Source organism: Myodes glareolus, chromosome 9, assembly GCF_982192425.1.
Source record: "Myodes glareolus chromosome 9, mMyoGla1.1, whole genome shotgun sequence".
NCBI classification, from domain to species: Eukaryota; Metazoa; Chordata; class Mammalia; order Rodentia; family Cricetidae; genus Myodes; species Myodes glareolus.
The window spans coordinates 16,010,080-16,027,478 of NC_142034.1; the positions used below are offsets into that span (position 1 = coordinate 16,010,080).

Here is a 17,399-nt window from a genome sequence, read left to right on the forward strand (position 1 = left end):
TATAAGCGAGGTGTGGTGGGTGGGAGTTGTCAGCTCTGAGTCAGACCCCAGAAGGCTGCAACAGGGGCAAGATGGTGGAACCTTGTCTCCTGTCATACAGGTACCAATAATTAGAACTCTCACCTATCAAAACAATAATATTTTCCCCCTCTCTTTCTTTTCTCTTTTCTCCCTTCTTCTCTCTTCTCCCAATTGGCCTCAAACTCAGGGCAAGCATTCAGCTTCAGCCTCCCCAGTGCTAGAATTCCAAGCTACATGTGAGATTACTACACCCAGCAATAATTCATTTGCTTTTGTTAAGACTAAGGGAGGCTACTAGGTGATCAGCACTTGGGAGGCAGAGGCAGGCGGATCTCTGTGAGTTCGAGGCCAGCCTGGTCTACAAGAGCTAGTTCCAGTACAAACTCCAAAGTTACAGAGAAACCCTGTCTGAGGGAGGTAAATAATAATTCCAGGGAAACATATCTGCAACCTGGAACTCAACAAGGTTGAGGTTTGTCCATACTGATATGCCCATTTAATGCAGCGCTCATGAGAGCAAAAAGAAGAGGTGTAATGGTTAACCTTGATTGTCAAGGTGATGGGATCTAGAACCAGCTAGGAGTTCTTCTATTTTCTTGCTTAGGATAATTGTGTGGAACTTTCTGCAGAGGCTCAGGTCTGAGGAGGTCTGGGAAGAGTTTGTGCCTTTTGTCTGCTTGTCTTCGCTTCTTGGTGGTGAAAGCTACCGCTGCCACCAGGATGCTTCACTGACGTCAGAACCCTGCTTCTTTGGACTTTCAACATGGACTGAAGACTAGTGTCTCCCCAACAATCCTCCAGTCCTTTGGTGAAAGACAGGGCTATTGATTCGTCCAGCCTCAGGGCCTAAGCAGCTCTCTATTCTCAGTCTCTCTCGTGTGAAGACAGACTGTATCATGTCAGTCAATCAAATAAATCCCCTTTGTTTCATGGAATCGTGCTATATCCATTCTATTCCTCTAGTGAAACTTGACTACGAACATGCAGTCTCCATCTACATAACACAAGGGCTGACCTCCAAAACCAGGGCAGTGACTTCTGGGTCACACAGGTGTCTAGGACATTAGGGCCTGGAAAGGAATTTGGCCAGGACGGCAGGCAGCAGGGCTTGATAATGACAGTGGAATGTGACACCAAGGGGGCAGGGTTTCCTTCTGGAGTTATGACTGGTCCTAGTGATGAGTATAGGCTAAGGTGTGCTTGCCACTAAAATGTTTATGCATTGTCTCACTGGTCAGAGAACAAGACTGACTTCCTAAAGTGCTAGGCCATAACCTTGCTCTTTCCTCCTGCAGGAGTTCAAGCTGTCATCTGTTCTAAATTCAGCTCTGCTGCTGTCCCATGCAGGGTTTGAGTTTGTGATCTCTAGACTTACCAACTAGCACGTCTTCCAAACATATTATGGATTTGGATTATAAAGAAAAGTCTAGCTTTATTTTTGGCAGTTGAGTTTCAACTTCACAGCTATGACAGACTCAAAAGAGTACAGCCCTCGGAGTCTGCCCTATCGGAATCTCCAGGGGAAACAATGTTGAAAATGAAATGTCACAGACCCATTCAGTCATAGCAAATTAGAGACTTTGGGTGGGATTTAGGAATCTGCTAAAATCCTCTGACGCTGAAGTTTGGGTCCCACTCATTTTAGAAGACAAAGTGGAGAAGCAGAGAGTACTGTCACAACCTGCCAGTATGCTACGAGAGTCCTGCCTGACCTCTACCTTTCCCCTCCACCCTGTAAGTAATTGATGAATGTAAAATAGCCTTCACCATCCCAAGAAGGCCATTTTAAGTAACAATACATCTTTAAAAGTCACGTTTCTTCTTCTGCTCCCAGATATCATCTATGTTATCCAGGTGTGGTGGTGTATGCCTATAGTCCTAGCACTGGGACTAGATGCCAAAGACTGAGTTCAAAGCTTTCGTTAGCTTAATATCAAGTCTGAAACCAGCCTCGTCTACAGGCGACCCTGTATCGAAAAGCCCAAGATCATAATATGATATGATACATTTATGTCACACGAATTCTAGGCGCTAATTCTACTACTCAGTTTGGGATTGGTTGTTCCGGTCAGGTGTGGAGGAGGAGCTCGGAAATAGTCTTTTTAATTAAGTTTCTGGAATTGGCTGGGGGAGATGAGTCCGATTACCTCCTAAGACCCCAATTCGTAAGAATCTGACAAGTCAGAAATCCCCAAATTTTTGTAACCTCGGTTTCCCTCCTTGTTGGAGGAACTTGTTGCTAAATTGCAGGAAGAGGAAATTAAGAAATGCAAAAAGCTGGGCTAAGCGTCTCAGCCTCATTGGGAGAGAGAAACTCTTGCTCCTCCCATTGGGACTCCGCCAGGTAATTCGCTGTACCTGGGGGCTGCCCCTTCTCTTCCAGTCCGCCGCACCGCAGCTCCTTTAACAGCCCTGACCAATCGCCGGCCGATCCCGGCGGCCTCTAGCAGGCGCACGGCATGGGATGGATTGGTCGTGTCTGGTGAGGGGCTGGCTCCGCCCCCTGCTCCCTGTGGTTGGCGGTGGGGGGCCGCGGCCGCGGGGCGGGTCCGCCGGCGGGGCGGGGCGGCCGGTGCCCGGGGGCGGGCGGGCGGCAGCGCGGCGGCCCCTGCCAGAGCCCGAGCGGGAGCCGGAGCCGAGGCGGCCGCACAGCACGGGTGCCGGCGCAGTAGGATGAGGCAGCCAGCGGACCCAGGGTGAGCGCGCCCGGGGCCAGGTGGGGCGGCGTAGGGAGTGTCGGGCGGGCGGAGCAGGCCCCGGGCTGAGGTGGCCAGACGTCGGGGCACCCGCGGGCTCCCGCAGCCGTTGGCGCAGCGGAGCTCAGCTCAGCCCCTTTCCTCGCTGCCGGGGCTCGGAACACCGGCACGGGTGGCCCTCGGAGATCCCTTCCCTGCTTGGTGGCCGGGCAGGGCGGGGTGGCCCCGGGGCCGGAGGTGCAGCCTGCGGATTCCAGTCCGGCGTCCCCCGGCTCTGTGTAGGTCCCGGAAAGCGGCGTCCACACGCTCGCTGAAGGAAAACACTTGTCACTTCTGTGCGTGGGGCCTCGGCTTCTCGCCGCCCCCTCGGCCACCGTGGGAGAAGCTTGGGAGTGGAGAAGCGCGGTTACTTTTGCGCGAATCTGTCAGCGACTGTGTCGGCGCCTCTCTTGTTTTTCTGCAACTCCTGGTGGACGCTGGGGACCGAGGGGTGATTTGTGTGCTTTAGAAGGGAGGCGGCGGCGCACTGAAACCCGGGGAGATCGGAAGGTTAACAAGTGACATTGGGCTGAGGCCTAACGCCAACTGCCCCGCTGGCAGCGCGGGGATGATGGTGCCGGAGACCCGGGGACCGTAGCGGGGACTGGAACCGCCTGCTCCATTGCACCACACGCCTCTCCGGAGCGCCGACTCCGCGCGGGAGTTAGTGCAGGGGAGTTTTTCCCCCACTGAGAACGATTTTTTGGAAAACTTAGCCCCTCAGTGGGTTGATGGTTACCTAAACCATCAGTTGTTATGGTTACACGGCATCCAATTTAAGGGCAAAGTCTGTTAAACACCCTCGCTCATTTTTTTTTTTCTCCCCAGAGCTAAGGAGCACTTTGTCATTAGATTTTATAGGTACTGTACAGGGAGGACGTACTTTTAGAGTTGAAGGAAAAGTGTGGGATCCTTGAGGACACAGGTTGTGCCTTGTTCACGTGTGAGGTCTAAATGTCTTGACACCATTGCCCAAAGCTCAACTGAGAGGAATAGTCTTTCAAATGTTTTGATTATTCTCCCCAAAGGCTATAGAGCAGACGTCTCAAGAGCCAGACTAAACTCGAAGAGAAACAGTGACTTATATGTGGCAAATAATAAAGAAGAACGGAGGGAAAGGTGATCTTTGACCCTTGGGGAAGGGAGTTAGAAGGGTCTGGGTTTGAGTTTCTGAGTTTCCGTATTGGGGTGACATGCAGGGAAAGCTTATCTTGTACTGGTCCGGTGAAACCGCCGTTTTTGTTAGGTTTCCCCAACCTTTAAAGGATTTCAGTACCTTTTCAGAGTCTTCAAAACAGGTAACCCTCTTGAGGCTGAGAGAGAGGACAGAATCAGAGTTTTGCTGGTGTTGTTGCTCCCTGAGCTCCTCTGGGAGTGGACTGGAAGATTTGGAGAGGGGTAGTGGAGGGCTCTGGGGTACTGCACTCCCACACATTTGTTTGTCTTTGGAAGAGCACTGGCTGTAATGAAGTTCACTGACAGGTAGTCCAAGGACAGATGAGGGGAAAGGACAAGTTAAAGAATGGTTTGGAGGCCAGGTGGTGGTGGCACACACTTTTAATCCCAGCACTTGGGAGGCAAAGGCAGGCGGATCCCTGTGAGTTTGAGGTCAGCCTGTTCTACAAAAGCTAGTTCCAGGACTGGCTCCAAAGCTACAGAGAAACCCTGTCTCGAAAAACAAACAAACAAACAAAAAAGAATGGTTTGGAGCCGGGCCTTTAATCCCACTGGGTAGGCAGTAGGCAGAGGCAGGCACGTTTCAGTGAGTTTGAGGCCAGCCTGGTCTACAGAGTGAGTTCCAGGACAACCAGAGCTACTTAGAGAAGCCCTGTCTTGAAAAAACCACAAAACAAACAAACAAAAAAACAAAACAAAAGAGTGGTTTAGGCTGAGTTTTGAGAGCTGAGAGATCTAGTATATGCTAAACATACTCTTGTATGTTATTAGAGATTATGTTCTTAGGATGCTTCCAGGAAAAGCAGCAAAGGTTAGGCTGTGAGGTATGCATGTAGGTGTTTTTGTATGTGTGTGTTTTGAGAGATGGTCTCCTGTATCCTATGCTGGCTGGCTTCAAACTTGTTACCTAGCTGAGGATGACATTGAACTTCTGATCCCTCTGCCGTCACAAGCCTGCACTATCACACCAGGTTTATATATATGGTGCTGGATATCAAAGCCAGAGCTTCATGCATGAAGCCCGCTACCCTTGATTACACTTTGAGATAGAATAGCTGTAGAATGTTATGAACAGAGACATTGCCTATAGTCCAAAACGTATCTACTTGATAACTTTTTTTTCTTTTCGAGACAGCTTTGTGCCTGTAGCTTTGGTGCCTGTCCCAGAACTAGCTCTTGTAGACCAGGCTGGCCTCGAACTCACAGAGATCTGCCTGCCTCTGCCTCCCAAGTGCTGGGATTAAAGGCGTGCGCCACCACCGCCCAGCCAAAGACCAGTTTCTTTGTCAGGTGCAGTATAAAATTATACTCACCCTTGTGTTTGTTGATTAGTGTCTTTTGATGTTAGGAGTCTCTTTCCCTTTCTCCTGTCAGTTCATTTATTCATAAGTTAGGAAGATCATTAAAGAATACTCCGTATTTTTTTCTTGTTTTTCTCCTCCTCAAGAAATTCTTTCTTGGTCTGGAGAGAGGCTCAGTGATTAAGAGCACTGAGTGCTCTTCCAGAGGACCAAGGTTCAATTCCCAGCACCCACATGGCAGCTCACAACTGTCCAGTTCCAGGGGACCTGAAAACCATGGCAAAACACTAACATACATAAAAAATACATAAATTTAAAAAATTCTCCTGTTTGACCCTTAATAACTTCTAAGGGTCCCACTTAGGAATTGTTGAGGTCCCAGGGGATGTTGGGATCTTTGATTCTATCCCAAAGCAGAAACTGACTATTACTGAAAAGATCGTTTTTTCCAGTCCTAGCTCTGCCTCCTAGGGCAGCCCAGTCTTGGCCTGCAGCAGCCTCTGGGGGCGAGATGATCACCTGTTTTTACGGAGGAGGAAAGGAGCTCAGGATTGTTCCATGACTTAGTCAGGATGACAAACTCAACTGGACACAGAGCCGGACCTTCTACATGGGACTGTCTGATCCCAAGATGTGCTTTTCCCGTTGTACCACAGTTCTTTTCCTGGGAGCCAATTGGAGTTTCTGGGACTTGATCTGGAGCGGTGTCCGTATGACAGGCCAGGCTCGGCTCTAGTAATGAGCTCTGTGCTGTGGTAGTGAACAGTCAGCAGCTGGGCCCTGCCTCTCTGCTGGGTGCAGCTTTGGGGGGACCCTAAGGACTCTGGGGAATGGTGGTCAGGCTTCGTGGGAATCCATGTCAGTGCATCTGCCTGCCAGCTTGCGCCCTTGGGAATTGCTGTCTTTGTGTACCCAGTCTCTTCCGTGTAGACACAGTATTCACCGTGTAGCAATACCAAGACAGTGCAGTCTGTATTGTCTTCTCATTCCTAATAACAGCTGTCTTGTTATTAGGAATAACTAAAAGACTTGTGGAGTCTTACAGTGGCACATGAAATGTGTTTTGCTGTGTGAAGTATTGGTGTGTCTTGCAGTCAATGGATGATGGTAGAGTATAGTATTTATAGGAACTTCTGAGGAGGGTTAAATGAGGTCACTCATAGTGAGCCCTCATAATAGTTGATGCTCTCAAATGGCAGGGTGGACAGTTAAGGTAGGTGGCTCTGGGGTAAAGCTTTGGAGCATCCACTCGGAGCCCTGGTAGTAGATAATTAATGAACTGGGCTCATGGGCTGGGGGAATGGCTTCCAGTTTGTCTGGTGTGCTGTCCTTTAGCCAACTGTTGTCCCCATGAGAAACATTAATTTCAGAAACTAATGAGCCATGGCCAGTCAGCTCCCTTTGTCCTGTCTACTCATTAAATTCTTTCTCACTTTAAATCCCCAGTTAAAAATAAAGATTGATGTAAAAAGACTGGAACCCCGTACTGATGTATTCTTCCCAAGGACTCAAGGTTATATTCGAGATTGTGTGTTGTTCCGTCCCAGACTCCTTATGGTGCTGATGGTGTAATGTGAAATGAGACTCTGCTCATGAGGGGGATGCTAGAGGCATGGGTGTGGAGAAGCTCTTGAGTGACACTAGATGACACTAGGTGCACTTGGCACCTAGAGGCCTGGCAACATCACCTGTTATTCCTGCATTCCTGGGACATCTTTACCAACTTACTAAGTGGCAAAGTCTCTCACAAATTGAGGACTTCCTTTAATTACTTGTCCCCTTGCCTCCAGCTCCCAATACAGTCTCAGAGTACATGAGCTTATGAACGAACCCAAGGAGCTGAGGTATAGGAATTTCTTCATTCAGAACTTTTTTGGAGATAAGAGTTTGCGTCATAGCCCAGGTTGGCCTTGATTTTGCTTTTGTGTCATTTGAGAGTTTCAGTCAAGACTTTCAGAGTCTCACTTGGATATTTGTGACGGTGTTTTGAAAAGTGGAAAACAGCAGTTGGGAGGCAGAGGCAGGCAGATAAATTTGAGGCCAGCCTGGTCTACATAGCAAGTTCCAGTATAGCCAAGGCTACATCGTGAGCTCCGGTCTCAGAAAGAAAAGTAGGAAGCAATGAACAATTGATAATAACGGGACTGATTATTATTTATGGGGAATTGCAGTGGCCGAGGTCTAAACTTGTACCTGGTTCAAACTTCAGAACATTCTGGGTTTGTTTGTTTATTTTTGTTTTTTGTCGTTTGGGAGGGGTTGTGAGACAGGGGCTCTCAATATAGTCCTGGCTGTCCTGGATTTAGTTACATCGATCAGGCTGTCTTTGAACTCAGAGAGATCCTCCTGCCTCTGCTTTCTGAATGCTGGGATTAAAGATGTGGGTCACCCAGCCTAGCAATGAGAAAACTGAGGTTCAAAGAGGTTAAATAATGATGCCAAGATCACAGGACAAGGTCAAAAGCTTATAGCAGAGATCAGAGCTCAGGCTTGTGTTGCTCCTAGCATGAGTTCTGTGGTTATGGTCATGTATGGCTCACCCTGTTCTGAAACCCTTTCAAGCCATGCACCCCTGGAAGCTCCTCCCCTTTGAGGTCAGAGCTTTCTGGCCTATATCTGTTCAAATCTAAGTGACTTGGGGTGACTTGGTTAAGCCTAATGATAACTCACTCCTGCGGAGTTAGAGAAGAGTTAAGTCCTTGTAGGGTTTTTCTTTGGTGAACAAAGCCGGTGGCAAGTCACTGTGAGCATAAATGGGACTATACTCAGAGAATACGACCTCTCCTGTGGAATCTCACAGGATGGGAGACCCAGGTGGGCTTTGAAGCAGTGAAGTAGCCTCTGTCTGCTGGATATGCCTGAATGTTGGTTCTGAGAGCTTTTTCCTAGGAGATTATTACACTGAGACACCGGGCACCTCCCTAGCTTGCCCTCACAATTGAGGATGGTATAGGGTGAGGAGCTGACTTCAGTCCTAAGCTTATTAACAGGGCCAAACACCACTATTGGTATCTGCAAGTGGTCTGTTAGAATCACAATATCCATTTTAAAAGAGTGTTGTTTCTCCTTTGCTATTCAAAGCTTGCATAAGCTGGTTTACTCTCTTAGCCAATTCTTTTCATTTTTTTTGTTTTTGCTTTTTGAGACAGACTACGTGGCCCTTTCTGTTCTGGAACTTGCTCTGTAGACCAGGATGGCCTTGAACTCACCTTCCACTGCCTCCTGTGTTTCTTAAAGGTGTGTTCCTTTCTTAACACCCAATGCTGTCTTTTAAGCAGTATTCCTAAAAATGTTAATATTTATTATTTGGGTTTTAAAGTAGAGAATTTGAAAAATGTCCTGCCGAAAAGACCGACTGAGCAGTGCTTGTCAGTCACCAAGCATTTGAGTTTTTCCTGGTCACAAGCCCTGTGCTTGGCCTTGGGAATCTGACCAGGAGCAAAACAGATGTGGTCCCCACCTGCCCGAGGTACCTTCTGTGGTCTAGACAATAGACAGCCGACAGATGCCCTGGGTGTATCAGACACACGAAACAGTAGGGAGCATGAGATCTCTCCGAAGCAGGGAGGAGCGGGGCTCTGGGAAAGAGAGGAGTACTGCAGGAGAGGGAGTGGTGGGTGGGCAGTGTGACCGTGCCCACCAGTGGCAGAGACATATGGCGGCCAGCGCAGCCTGAGTGTGCCTGGCTTGGGACAGAGCAGAGGGCCCTCAGGAGTCAGGCAGCTCTTGAGAGGCCTTGGGACATTTCTTAACCTTTTGGGCCTCCTGTGCTTGGGAGGATTGAGTGAGCCCTGAGGGTCATTTCTGGCATGAGCACTAAGAGCAGTGAATTTGCTGACTCAGCAGTGGGAAACTTGACCCAGACGAGGTACAGGTAGAAGGTGCAGGATGGCTGCTGCTCAGGTCTTCTGAGGTTTGCCCAGGCAGCTTGGGTGGATTTCTGCAGTGCGCCTGCTTCTGGGGAGAGCCTGCCCTGCCTGCAGGAGGCCCTGCATCGGCCCAGTGCTTGGTAAGGAACCAGCTGAACTGGACGGTGGTGCTAGTGTCTGATTTTTTAAAAAAAAAAAAATTACATTTATTAATTTGTGTGTGTGTGTATGTGTGCAGCATGCCTTGTGTGTGTGCCAAAGCTGACGTGTGGAGGTCAGAAGACAACTTTTGGGAGTTGGTTTTCCCTTCCCATCATGTGAATCTTGGACATTGAACCCAGGCATCAGACTATTGCCTCCGAGTCTTCTGGCCTAGTGTCTGCTTTAGTATTTGGATGTGGGAAGTAGTTTTGTTTTGCTGTTTTTTTCCCCCCTAAGAGGCATCAGAAACCAGTGGCTTTATTATTAGGTGATCAGATGTTGCTATGTGTGGTACCTGTCTGAGCCCCATCTCTAGTAAGATTTGATGTCATATTTTGGCATTCATAAGGACAGCTGTACCATAGGATCATGAGGGTCCACTGCTTTGGTTCTTTGATTTGTTATGGTCAGTAATAAAATGCTGTAAATCCAACCGTATATGATAGTTTGTTTTCCTAGAAAGTTAATTATGACCAAATTTGTGTATCATTGAATTCACTTTTAAAGTCTTTTAGCTTGAAAAAAAATTAAATACACTGTGTAAAAGATAACATACTAGAACCTGTGCTCTCATCATGCAGCTTCAGTAATTAGCAACATTTTGATAATCTTTTCCCCCTTTGAAATAGTATTTTGTTTGTTTTGGGTTTTTTTTGAGATATGGTTTTGCTATACAACCCTGGATAGCTTGAAATTCACTCTGCTGACCAGATTGGCCTCAAACTCAGAGATCCACCTGCCTCTGCCTCTCAAGTGCTGGAATTAAAGGCGTGTACCACCACCACCACCCAGCTTAATTAGGCAAAGTAAGCGACCCTTGAATTCTGTAGATAGCTAAACAAGGCCTGGACTTGTGCTGTGGCGTTGGGACTCAAGGCCTGTGCTAACAGTCATGCTTGCAGCATTGTTCTCCTCTCTCTCAGATGCTTTCACACTGCAGTGTCTTGGTGACTTTCCTGTCACTTTATGTGTGCATCTTTGAGCCGAAAACTCATGTGATAGGTGTGATCGAAGAGAAGAAATGTCCTGTGTGCCTGGTGCTGGAATTCACCACCCAGAATGAAAGCGTCTTGGAAATCTTTGGAGAAAGGGCTGATGGCTCTGTGGTTAAGAACAGGTGCTATTGCAGAGGACCTGAGTTCGGATCCCAGTACTAACAGGTGGCTTACAACTGTCTGTAACTCCAGTTCCAGAGGATCCAAAACTCTCTTCTAGCTTCTGCCAGTACTAGGCATGCAAATGGTGCAGGTACATGCAAACAAAACACTCATACACGTAAAATATAAATAAATAAAATCTTAAAGAAATAAAAGAGAATAGATGGATGTGGTATAATATGAGCACTCAGGAGGCCGAGACAGAGGAGGATCTCTGTGAATTTGAAGCCAGCCTGGTCCACATATTGAGTTATAAATTATAAACTTCTGTTTTTGTTTTTTATTTTTAAAGGAGTTCAAATTTATCATGCAGATAACTCTGTAGCAGTGCCCTCATGGACCACCATCCATCTGTAAAGTTAGACATATACTAGGACTGGGATCTCTAATGGTGCCACTTATCGTATGTGATGACCATTTGGAAGGTGGAAATTGGCCACGGAGAAACTGAGGTTTTGGTTTGGTAAATTTTAAGTACTTTTAGTTTAAATAGTTGTATGTGATCGTATTAGACAGTGCGAGCCCCAGTCTTGGCTGCGATTGTGTTTACCACGTGTAAGGAGCAGAGTTTAGTCCTTAACTCCACAGAAACGCTGAAACCAGGAACACCAGCCATGGTGTTAAGCTAGAGCCCAGCAGGACTAATTATTTTTGGTAGGGAGTCTAGCCTTTAATGGCTGAGCCGTCTCTCCAGCCCCCAGCATAACTGATGAGAACAGCAAATGTAAGTATGTGCATTACATGTTATTCCCGAGCTCAGTGCACTGACTATGTATGTGGTGGAAGGGAGAACCACTGGGTGGGGCTTAGGGTCTTTAATGCTGGTCTCAGAGACTCAGAAAAGTTGAATTTGATACTGTAGTGTCTCCTGAACGTAGGGTCTTAGGAAATGAGCCCTGAATCCCTGAGCTGCTGGTTCTCTATGTCCTGAGAGGTGGAGAGACCAGAGAAGCTGAGCTGCTGGTTCACTGTGCACTGAGAGGTGGAGAGACCAGAGAAGCTGAGCTGCTGGTTCACTGTACACTGAGAGGTGGAGAGACCAGAGAAGCTGAGCTGCTGGTTCACTGTGCACTGAGAGGTGGAGAGACCAGAGAAGCTGAGCTGCTGGTTCACTGTGCACTGAGAGGTGGAGAGACCAGAGAAGCTGAGCTGCTGGTTCACTGTGCACTGAGAGGTGGAGAGACCAGGAAAAGCTATCTGAATGCTTCAGAAAGCAGGGTGACCCCAACCCACCATGGGAGTTCTGCACACTGTTGTGAGATTTAGAGGCTATTCCAAGGCGACACCCAGGGCTGGAAAATGACAGCCTCAGAGGGCACAGGGTGTCTGGGCTCTTCTTTATCCTCAGGGCACAGTAAGATGGGTGGCTGATAAAAATTTAACATGGACAGCAGTCTCAGTTACTCGGAGATTGGCCTCAAATGTATGTAGACATTCTGAAAAACAGGTGCCAAGGCTAGTGAGCTGCGGGGCTTGCACAGCGGCATTCTGCTGAAGGCCGTTGGTGTTTCTCCTCATGGCAGACACAAGCGGGGCTCTTTGCTCTCTGCTCTTGGCCACTCCCTTGCTGTGTGCTGTTGACGTTTGCAGCTCTTGGTGATCCTCTTCTCTGTCTTCACTGCCGTCACTGTCAGATGGCTCCTTTTGCTTGAAAGACTGCAACGATTCTGCACTAACTGCCATGGCTCCTAATCCTCCTTTCCAGTCTGTTCACTGCACACAGCAGAATAGTCTTTTTAAAAACCCACATGGGCTGCTGAGTTCAGTCCCTAGGCCTGACGTGGTGGAAGGAAAGAGCCAGTTCTCATCAGTTGTCGTCTGACCTCCACACAATAGATAAAAATGTAATAAATTTTAAAAAATCCTGGCACAACCAAGTGATGTCTCTGTGTCAACGTGAAAGACGAGCTAAGATTACATCCTGAGCATGTGATTTAACCCTCTTGATGCCTTCAGCCCAGGACTCTGTCTCCTGGTGTATTACTTAGGTGTGCTGACCACTTTTCCAGCCCTGGCTAGAGGGGGGCTGAGGAACTGAATTCTCCTCAGGGCTTAACACACCTCTCACTTGCCTTTTTTCTTACCTTTTTTATAGTGATCATAACAGGTTGTGATTCCATATTCTTTAATAAACAGCTGCTTTTCCCTTTTTCCCAGGAGGGCAGAGACTTTGTGTGTACCAGGCTTTTTTTTTTCTTTTTGACGAGGATGGGGGCAGCAACCAGTTCCTAAATGGCACGGACGGAGACTTCTGATTAGTTATGAATGCTCAGCCTTCTCTCATGCTTGTTTCTTGCTAGCTCTTGTTAACCTGTTTCTCTTCATCTTTGTTTTGTCTCAGAGCTTTTTAGCTTTTCTTTCTGTAAGTCTTACTCTGTCTGCTGACTGGTGGCGTCTCCCTCCGACTCTCTTCTCTTCTTTTTCTAGATTTCTCCTCCTACTTGCACTCTCTACCTGCCATCCCCGCCTATCCCTCTCCTGCCTAGATTGGCCATTCAGCGCTTTACTAGACCAGTCAGGTGCCTTAGGCAGGCAACGTGAAACAAATGCAGCACTTCTGTACATAATTAAACAAATGCAGCAAACCAAATGTCACGTACCTTTACAGTTAACCTAATACTCTACAGCATAAACAAATGTAACATGTTTACATAGTTAAAATAATATTCCACAACACTTGCTGATGTACTTTCTTATGTGCTGAGGACCTAGCCCGATCAGTATCTGTCATTGCTGGGCTTCTGAAGCCCTTGCTCAGTGAGCGAATGACCGAGTCCAAGTATACCAAGAAGGATGGGAAAACTGAGCATGAGGAATGTTCTTCAGAGTTTGGGTTTAAACCAGGCGGTAATGGCTCATGCCTTTAATCCCAGCACTCCGGGAGGCAGAAGCAGGTGGATCTCTGTGAGTTCAAGGTCAGCCTGGTCTACAAGAACTAGTTCCAGGACAGACTCCAAAGCTACAGAGAAATCTTGTCTTGAAAAGCCATAGATAGATAGATAGATAGATAGATAGATAGATAGATAGATAGATAGATAGATAGATAAAAATAAAAGTTTGGGCTTATTGAAGAGGTTGAGTAATTTTTAAGGCTGAATAACTGAACAGGAGGAAAGAGGCGGGGAGAGTCTGCAGCAGTCCATCTTGGCAGCTACCGGGTAGGTTTGGAGGAAGCAGCTTGTTCTGAGGACACACTTTCTACTCCTTTGTTCTAGATTTGAGAGACATTGACTTGCCCTGTTACAAGGACTGGGGTTAAGGATGGGCTCTGGTCTGAACTGGGTCCCTGCACTGAGCCTTCAGCAGCATCTTTCTCTTGTGCACGTGCATATCATCAGCATGGACTGCAGTTGACCTCTAGGTTGGTGACTTGTGTGTGTGGCCTTTGGTCCTTCACAGAAGATTGGCTGCGTCTGTTATCTCTCTTCCCTCTCCCAGGAGCTTGCCAGTGGGGGCGGGGATAATCTTTTTGACACGTATTTGCTGGTAGCCACTGGTACTGCTAAATCATTGTGCCAGGTGGGCGCTAAAGAGGGCTCCAGGAAGTTGTGGGAAGGAACTGTGGTTGCTTCCTGGGTGCAGCTGTATGCAGACTGGCAGTGCACCTAGGCCCACTTGTCTTCTTCCTCAGACCCACTTCAGATGAGCTGGGGAGTGCCCGCTGCCAGCCCCTGCAGCTCTGCGTCTGCATTCATACCCGCAGCTCTGTGTCTGTGCCCCGGGAAACAGGAGACACTTGGATCTTCCCCGGACTTTGAAGTTTTGAGTAGGAGAGTAAAGGTTTTGAGGTCAGGATGGTGGGTAAATTTCATTCACAGTCTTATGATTTATAATAGAAAGTTGGTATGATATATACTATCTGTATGGAAGAAAGGGACTCGGCCAGGGCCTCAGATTCCAGAGAAGAGGTCTTCCCCTTGGCTGGAAGGGCAACTGAGTGTTTTAGTTAACTTTGTCAATTTGAGATAAGGTAGAAATATTTTGGAAGAGAGTCTCAGTTGAGTTGTGTAGGCGTAGGCACGCCTGTGGAGTGTTATCTTGATTGCTAATTGATAGGAGAGCCCAGCCTACTGTGGGTGGCTGCAGTACCTAGGTAGGTGATCTTGGCTGTCTAGGAAAGACAGCTGAGTGTACGTCTGCTAACCATCAAGCAGCATCCTCCATGGTTTCTGCTGTGCTTCTTTGCTTGTGGTGTGGGTTAGCTGGAGGAAATGGTGTGTGGAATAGGAGGCAGGCTTGACATCAAGTTCTTGCCTTGACCTTAATGACAGCCCATGATGTGGAATTGCAGGCCAAGGAAACCCTTCTGCTATGCTGCTTTTGGGCAGGGTATTTTGTCATAGCAACAGAAATGAGACTAGGGCAGTGGGATTGACCCAGGGCGCTTGTGGATGCTGAGCAGTACCTACCTCCGAGCCTCATCCCTAGCCCGAGAGGAGAGGAGGGATCTTGTGAACATCAGGACCTGTGTTTAATGGGAGACTTGCAAGTCTCGTCTCGTTAAGAAGACCTCAAGGGCCTTTAATCCCAGCACTTGGGAGAAAGAGGCAGGTGAGCGGGACAGCCAGGGCTGTTACACAGAGAAACCCTGTCTCAAAAAACAAAAAAGGAAGAAAACAGAAACAAGAAAAAAAAACAAAAAAGCCTCAAGCTGTGTGTTTCAGTGACACAGAAGAGATCACAGAGGAAAAGTGTAGACACAGATGACAGGGGGCCTTGGCGTGATGGTGGTGACCAGGGAGGAACTTTTAAGGGAAACTGGCACCGAGAGAAGAGTTTTAGTGCCTACAAACTTATGTGTGAGGTTGAGCAGCTCGGCTGCCTTGCTCTAGAAACTTGTAGCATAGGTAATGGGGGTGGGTAGTTAGCACTGGAGGCAGAACCAAGAAGGAGGGTCCTGTGGCCCCCAAGGGAAACCCTTCTGGGATTTACTCTGTATGGGAACCTATAGAATCATGGAAACCTATAGAAACATTTTAATTATGATGGAGAGCTCAATAGGAGAGCAAGTGATGTGCTAGTGAGACACTGTCTGCTAGACCTAGGCAGCAATAGGCAGGTTTTAAAACGGACCTCTGGCAGACTTGGTCAAGCTTGCAGATGTTTGTATAACGTAGATCATGTAGGAGTGCCTTGTGAAGAGCAGGTGGGGGAAAGAGGGGCGGAGGAGGGGTGAGGAGAGAGGAGAGAAGAGATGCATGTGCTTGATGGTACCAAGTAGGTAAAAGCCAGAAGTGTGTTTGTATTGCACTTAATGGTACTAACTAGGAAAAGGCCGCTTGTCAGTGTCGCTGAGGTAAAAGCGGTGTAGAGGGTCAGCTGTGACTGCTGCTGAGCTGTCAGCAGGAAGGAGCAAACATTTACCACAGGCTGGCTCTTCCTCTAAAGTCATCTGCTGAGTATTTCCTTCAAGCCTGCGTTACTGTTCCTTAAAGTTAAAATGGTGGGAATGCTGCCCACCTGGACCCAGGAGCCACTTTAGTGTCCTCACGCATTCCGTTAATCCCAGCACAGGGGAGGCAGAGACAGGCGGATCTCTGAGTTCACAGCTATCCTGGCCTACAGAGCGAGTTCCAGGACAGCAAGGCTGTTACACAGAGAAACCCTGTCTCGAACCCCCCCCCAACCCCAAAAAAATGACTTTATGGATATCATTTCACAAGAGCGACTCACTGGGGGTGGAGGGAGTGGACAAAGAGTGAGCCCAGGACCTAGCACACGCTGAACATACCTGTGCCTTGCATCTACTTCCAGGTCAACTGGGTCAGGCATCATGGGTCAGGCAGACAGGAGAACATTGGTAGGAACCCACCCCGTCACTGACTAATTTGGTGTACCCTCTGGGCTTCCATCTACCTCACACCCTCTTTAGAGTTCAGAAACTCCAGCACCTACCTGCCCTTTGGAGCCTTGGAGAAGCTGTCCTCAGGGAGTGTGAGCTGCTGCCCCAGTGAAGTTCAGCCCTGAGCTTGAGGTGGAAAATAAGTCAGGGTAGTAGGAAGCCCAGGGGAAAGGAGCTGCTTTTGTTTTAATTTCCCAGGGTAGACCAAAGCCTGCAGAAATAGGGTGAGTGCCGTTCAATCCTGGCAGGGAGGTTAATAGTAAAGCAGGAACATTAATTTTTTTTAAGGCTAAAACTCCCAGCAGAAATGACTATTGATCATGCTCTGAGCCAGAGACCAAACTCATTTGTTCGACTTGGCTTTGTCTTAAGGTTTGACTGTGATTGAGAGTGTGTTCCTAGGAGGCTTAATAGCCTGGAGTGAATTTTATTTCGAGAGATCTGATCTGTGGTCCCAAAGATCTTAGAAAAAGAAAAAGACCCGTCGCGTAGCTTCTGCATCAGGCAGCTGAGATTGGCAGCCAGCACAGTAAGCTCAGGGCTGGGCATTTCCTGGGGCAATGGTAAAGAGGCCCGCCAAAGGATTGCCTGAGTTTAGGATGCTAGAGTGAACTTGACAAATAAAATGGAATGGACGTTTCTGAACTTTTCCTGTTTTGATCCACAGCTTTGAAGTAATACTGGAGAATCTGCAGCATTGACTATTTGTTAACCTAACTGCTGTGCCTGGAAGCCAGTGGTATCGGCAGTTGACACTGGCTCCTGCTTCCCCTTCTGGGATGGCCGCCTGCTCACCCTGAGCTCCCACCGCCCCTGAAGTCCATACACAGCAGACATGCTATAGATCAGTTAGTGCTGGGTGAGATGAGTGTTTTGTGGCAAGCCAAGGAGAGCCGGTATATTTTTAGTCTTGTATTTCTGTTTTAGGAGCTCATTTATACAAATGCTTAAGTTGATATTTAAAGTAGGAACCAGGAACCAGAATGTTCCATTTCCTAGGGTTTTTTTTTTTTTTTTTTGAGACAGGGTTTCTCTGTGTATAACAATTGTGGCTTTCTTGGAACTCGCTCTGTAGACCAGGCTGGATTCTAACTCAC

General features: G+C 47.8%; 1 protein-coding gene across 3 annotated transcripts in view; it reads left to right on the top strand.

The window, feature by feature from the left end:
* The first annotated feature begins 2,585 nt into the window (after nucleotides 1-2,585).
* Tex2 (testis expressed 2) overlaps nucleotides 2,586-17,399 on the top strand; it is a 114,768-nt gene continuing 99,954 nt past the window's right edge. For all 3 annotated transcript variants that reach the window (XM_048446009.3, XM_085695950.2, XM_085695949.2), the window contains exon 1: nucleotides 2,586-2,717. The gene's annotated coding sequence lies outside the window, so the exon portion shown is untranslated. The remainder of the gene's footprint in view (nucleotides 2,718-17,399) is intronic.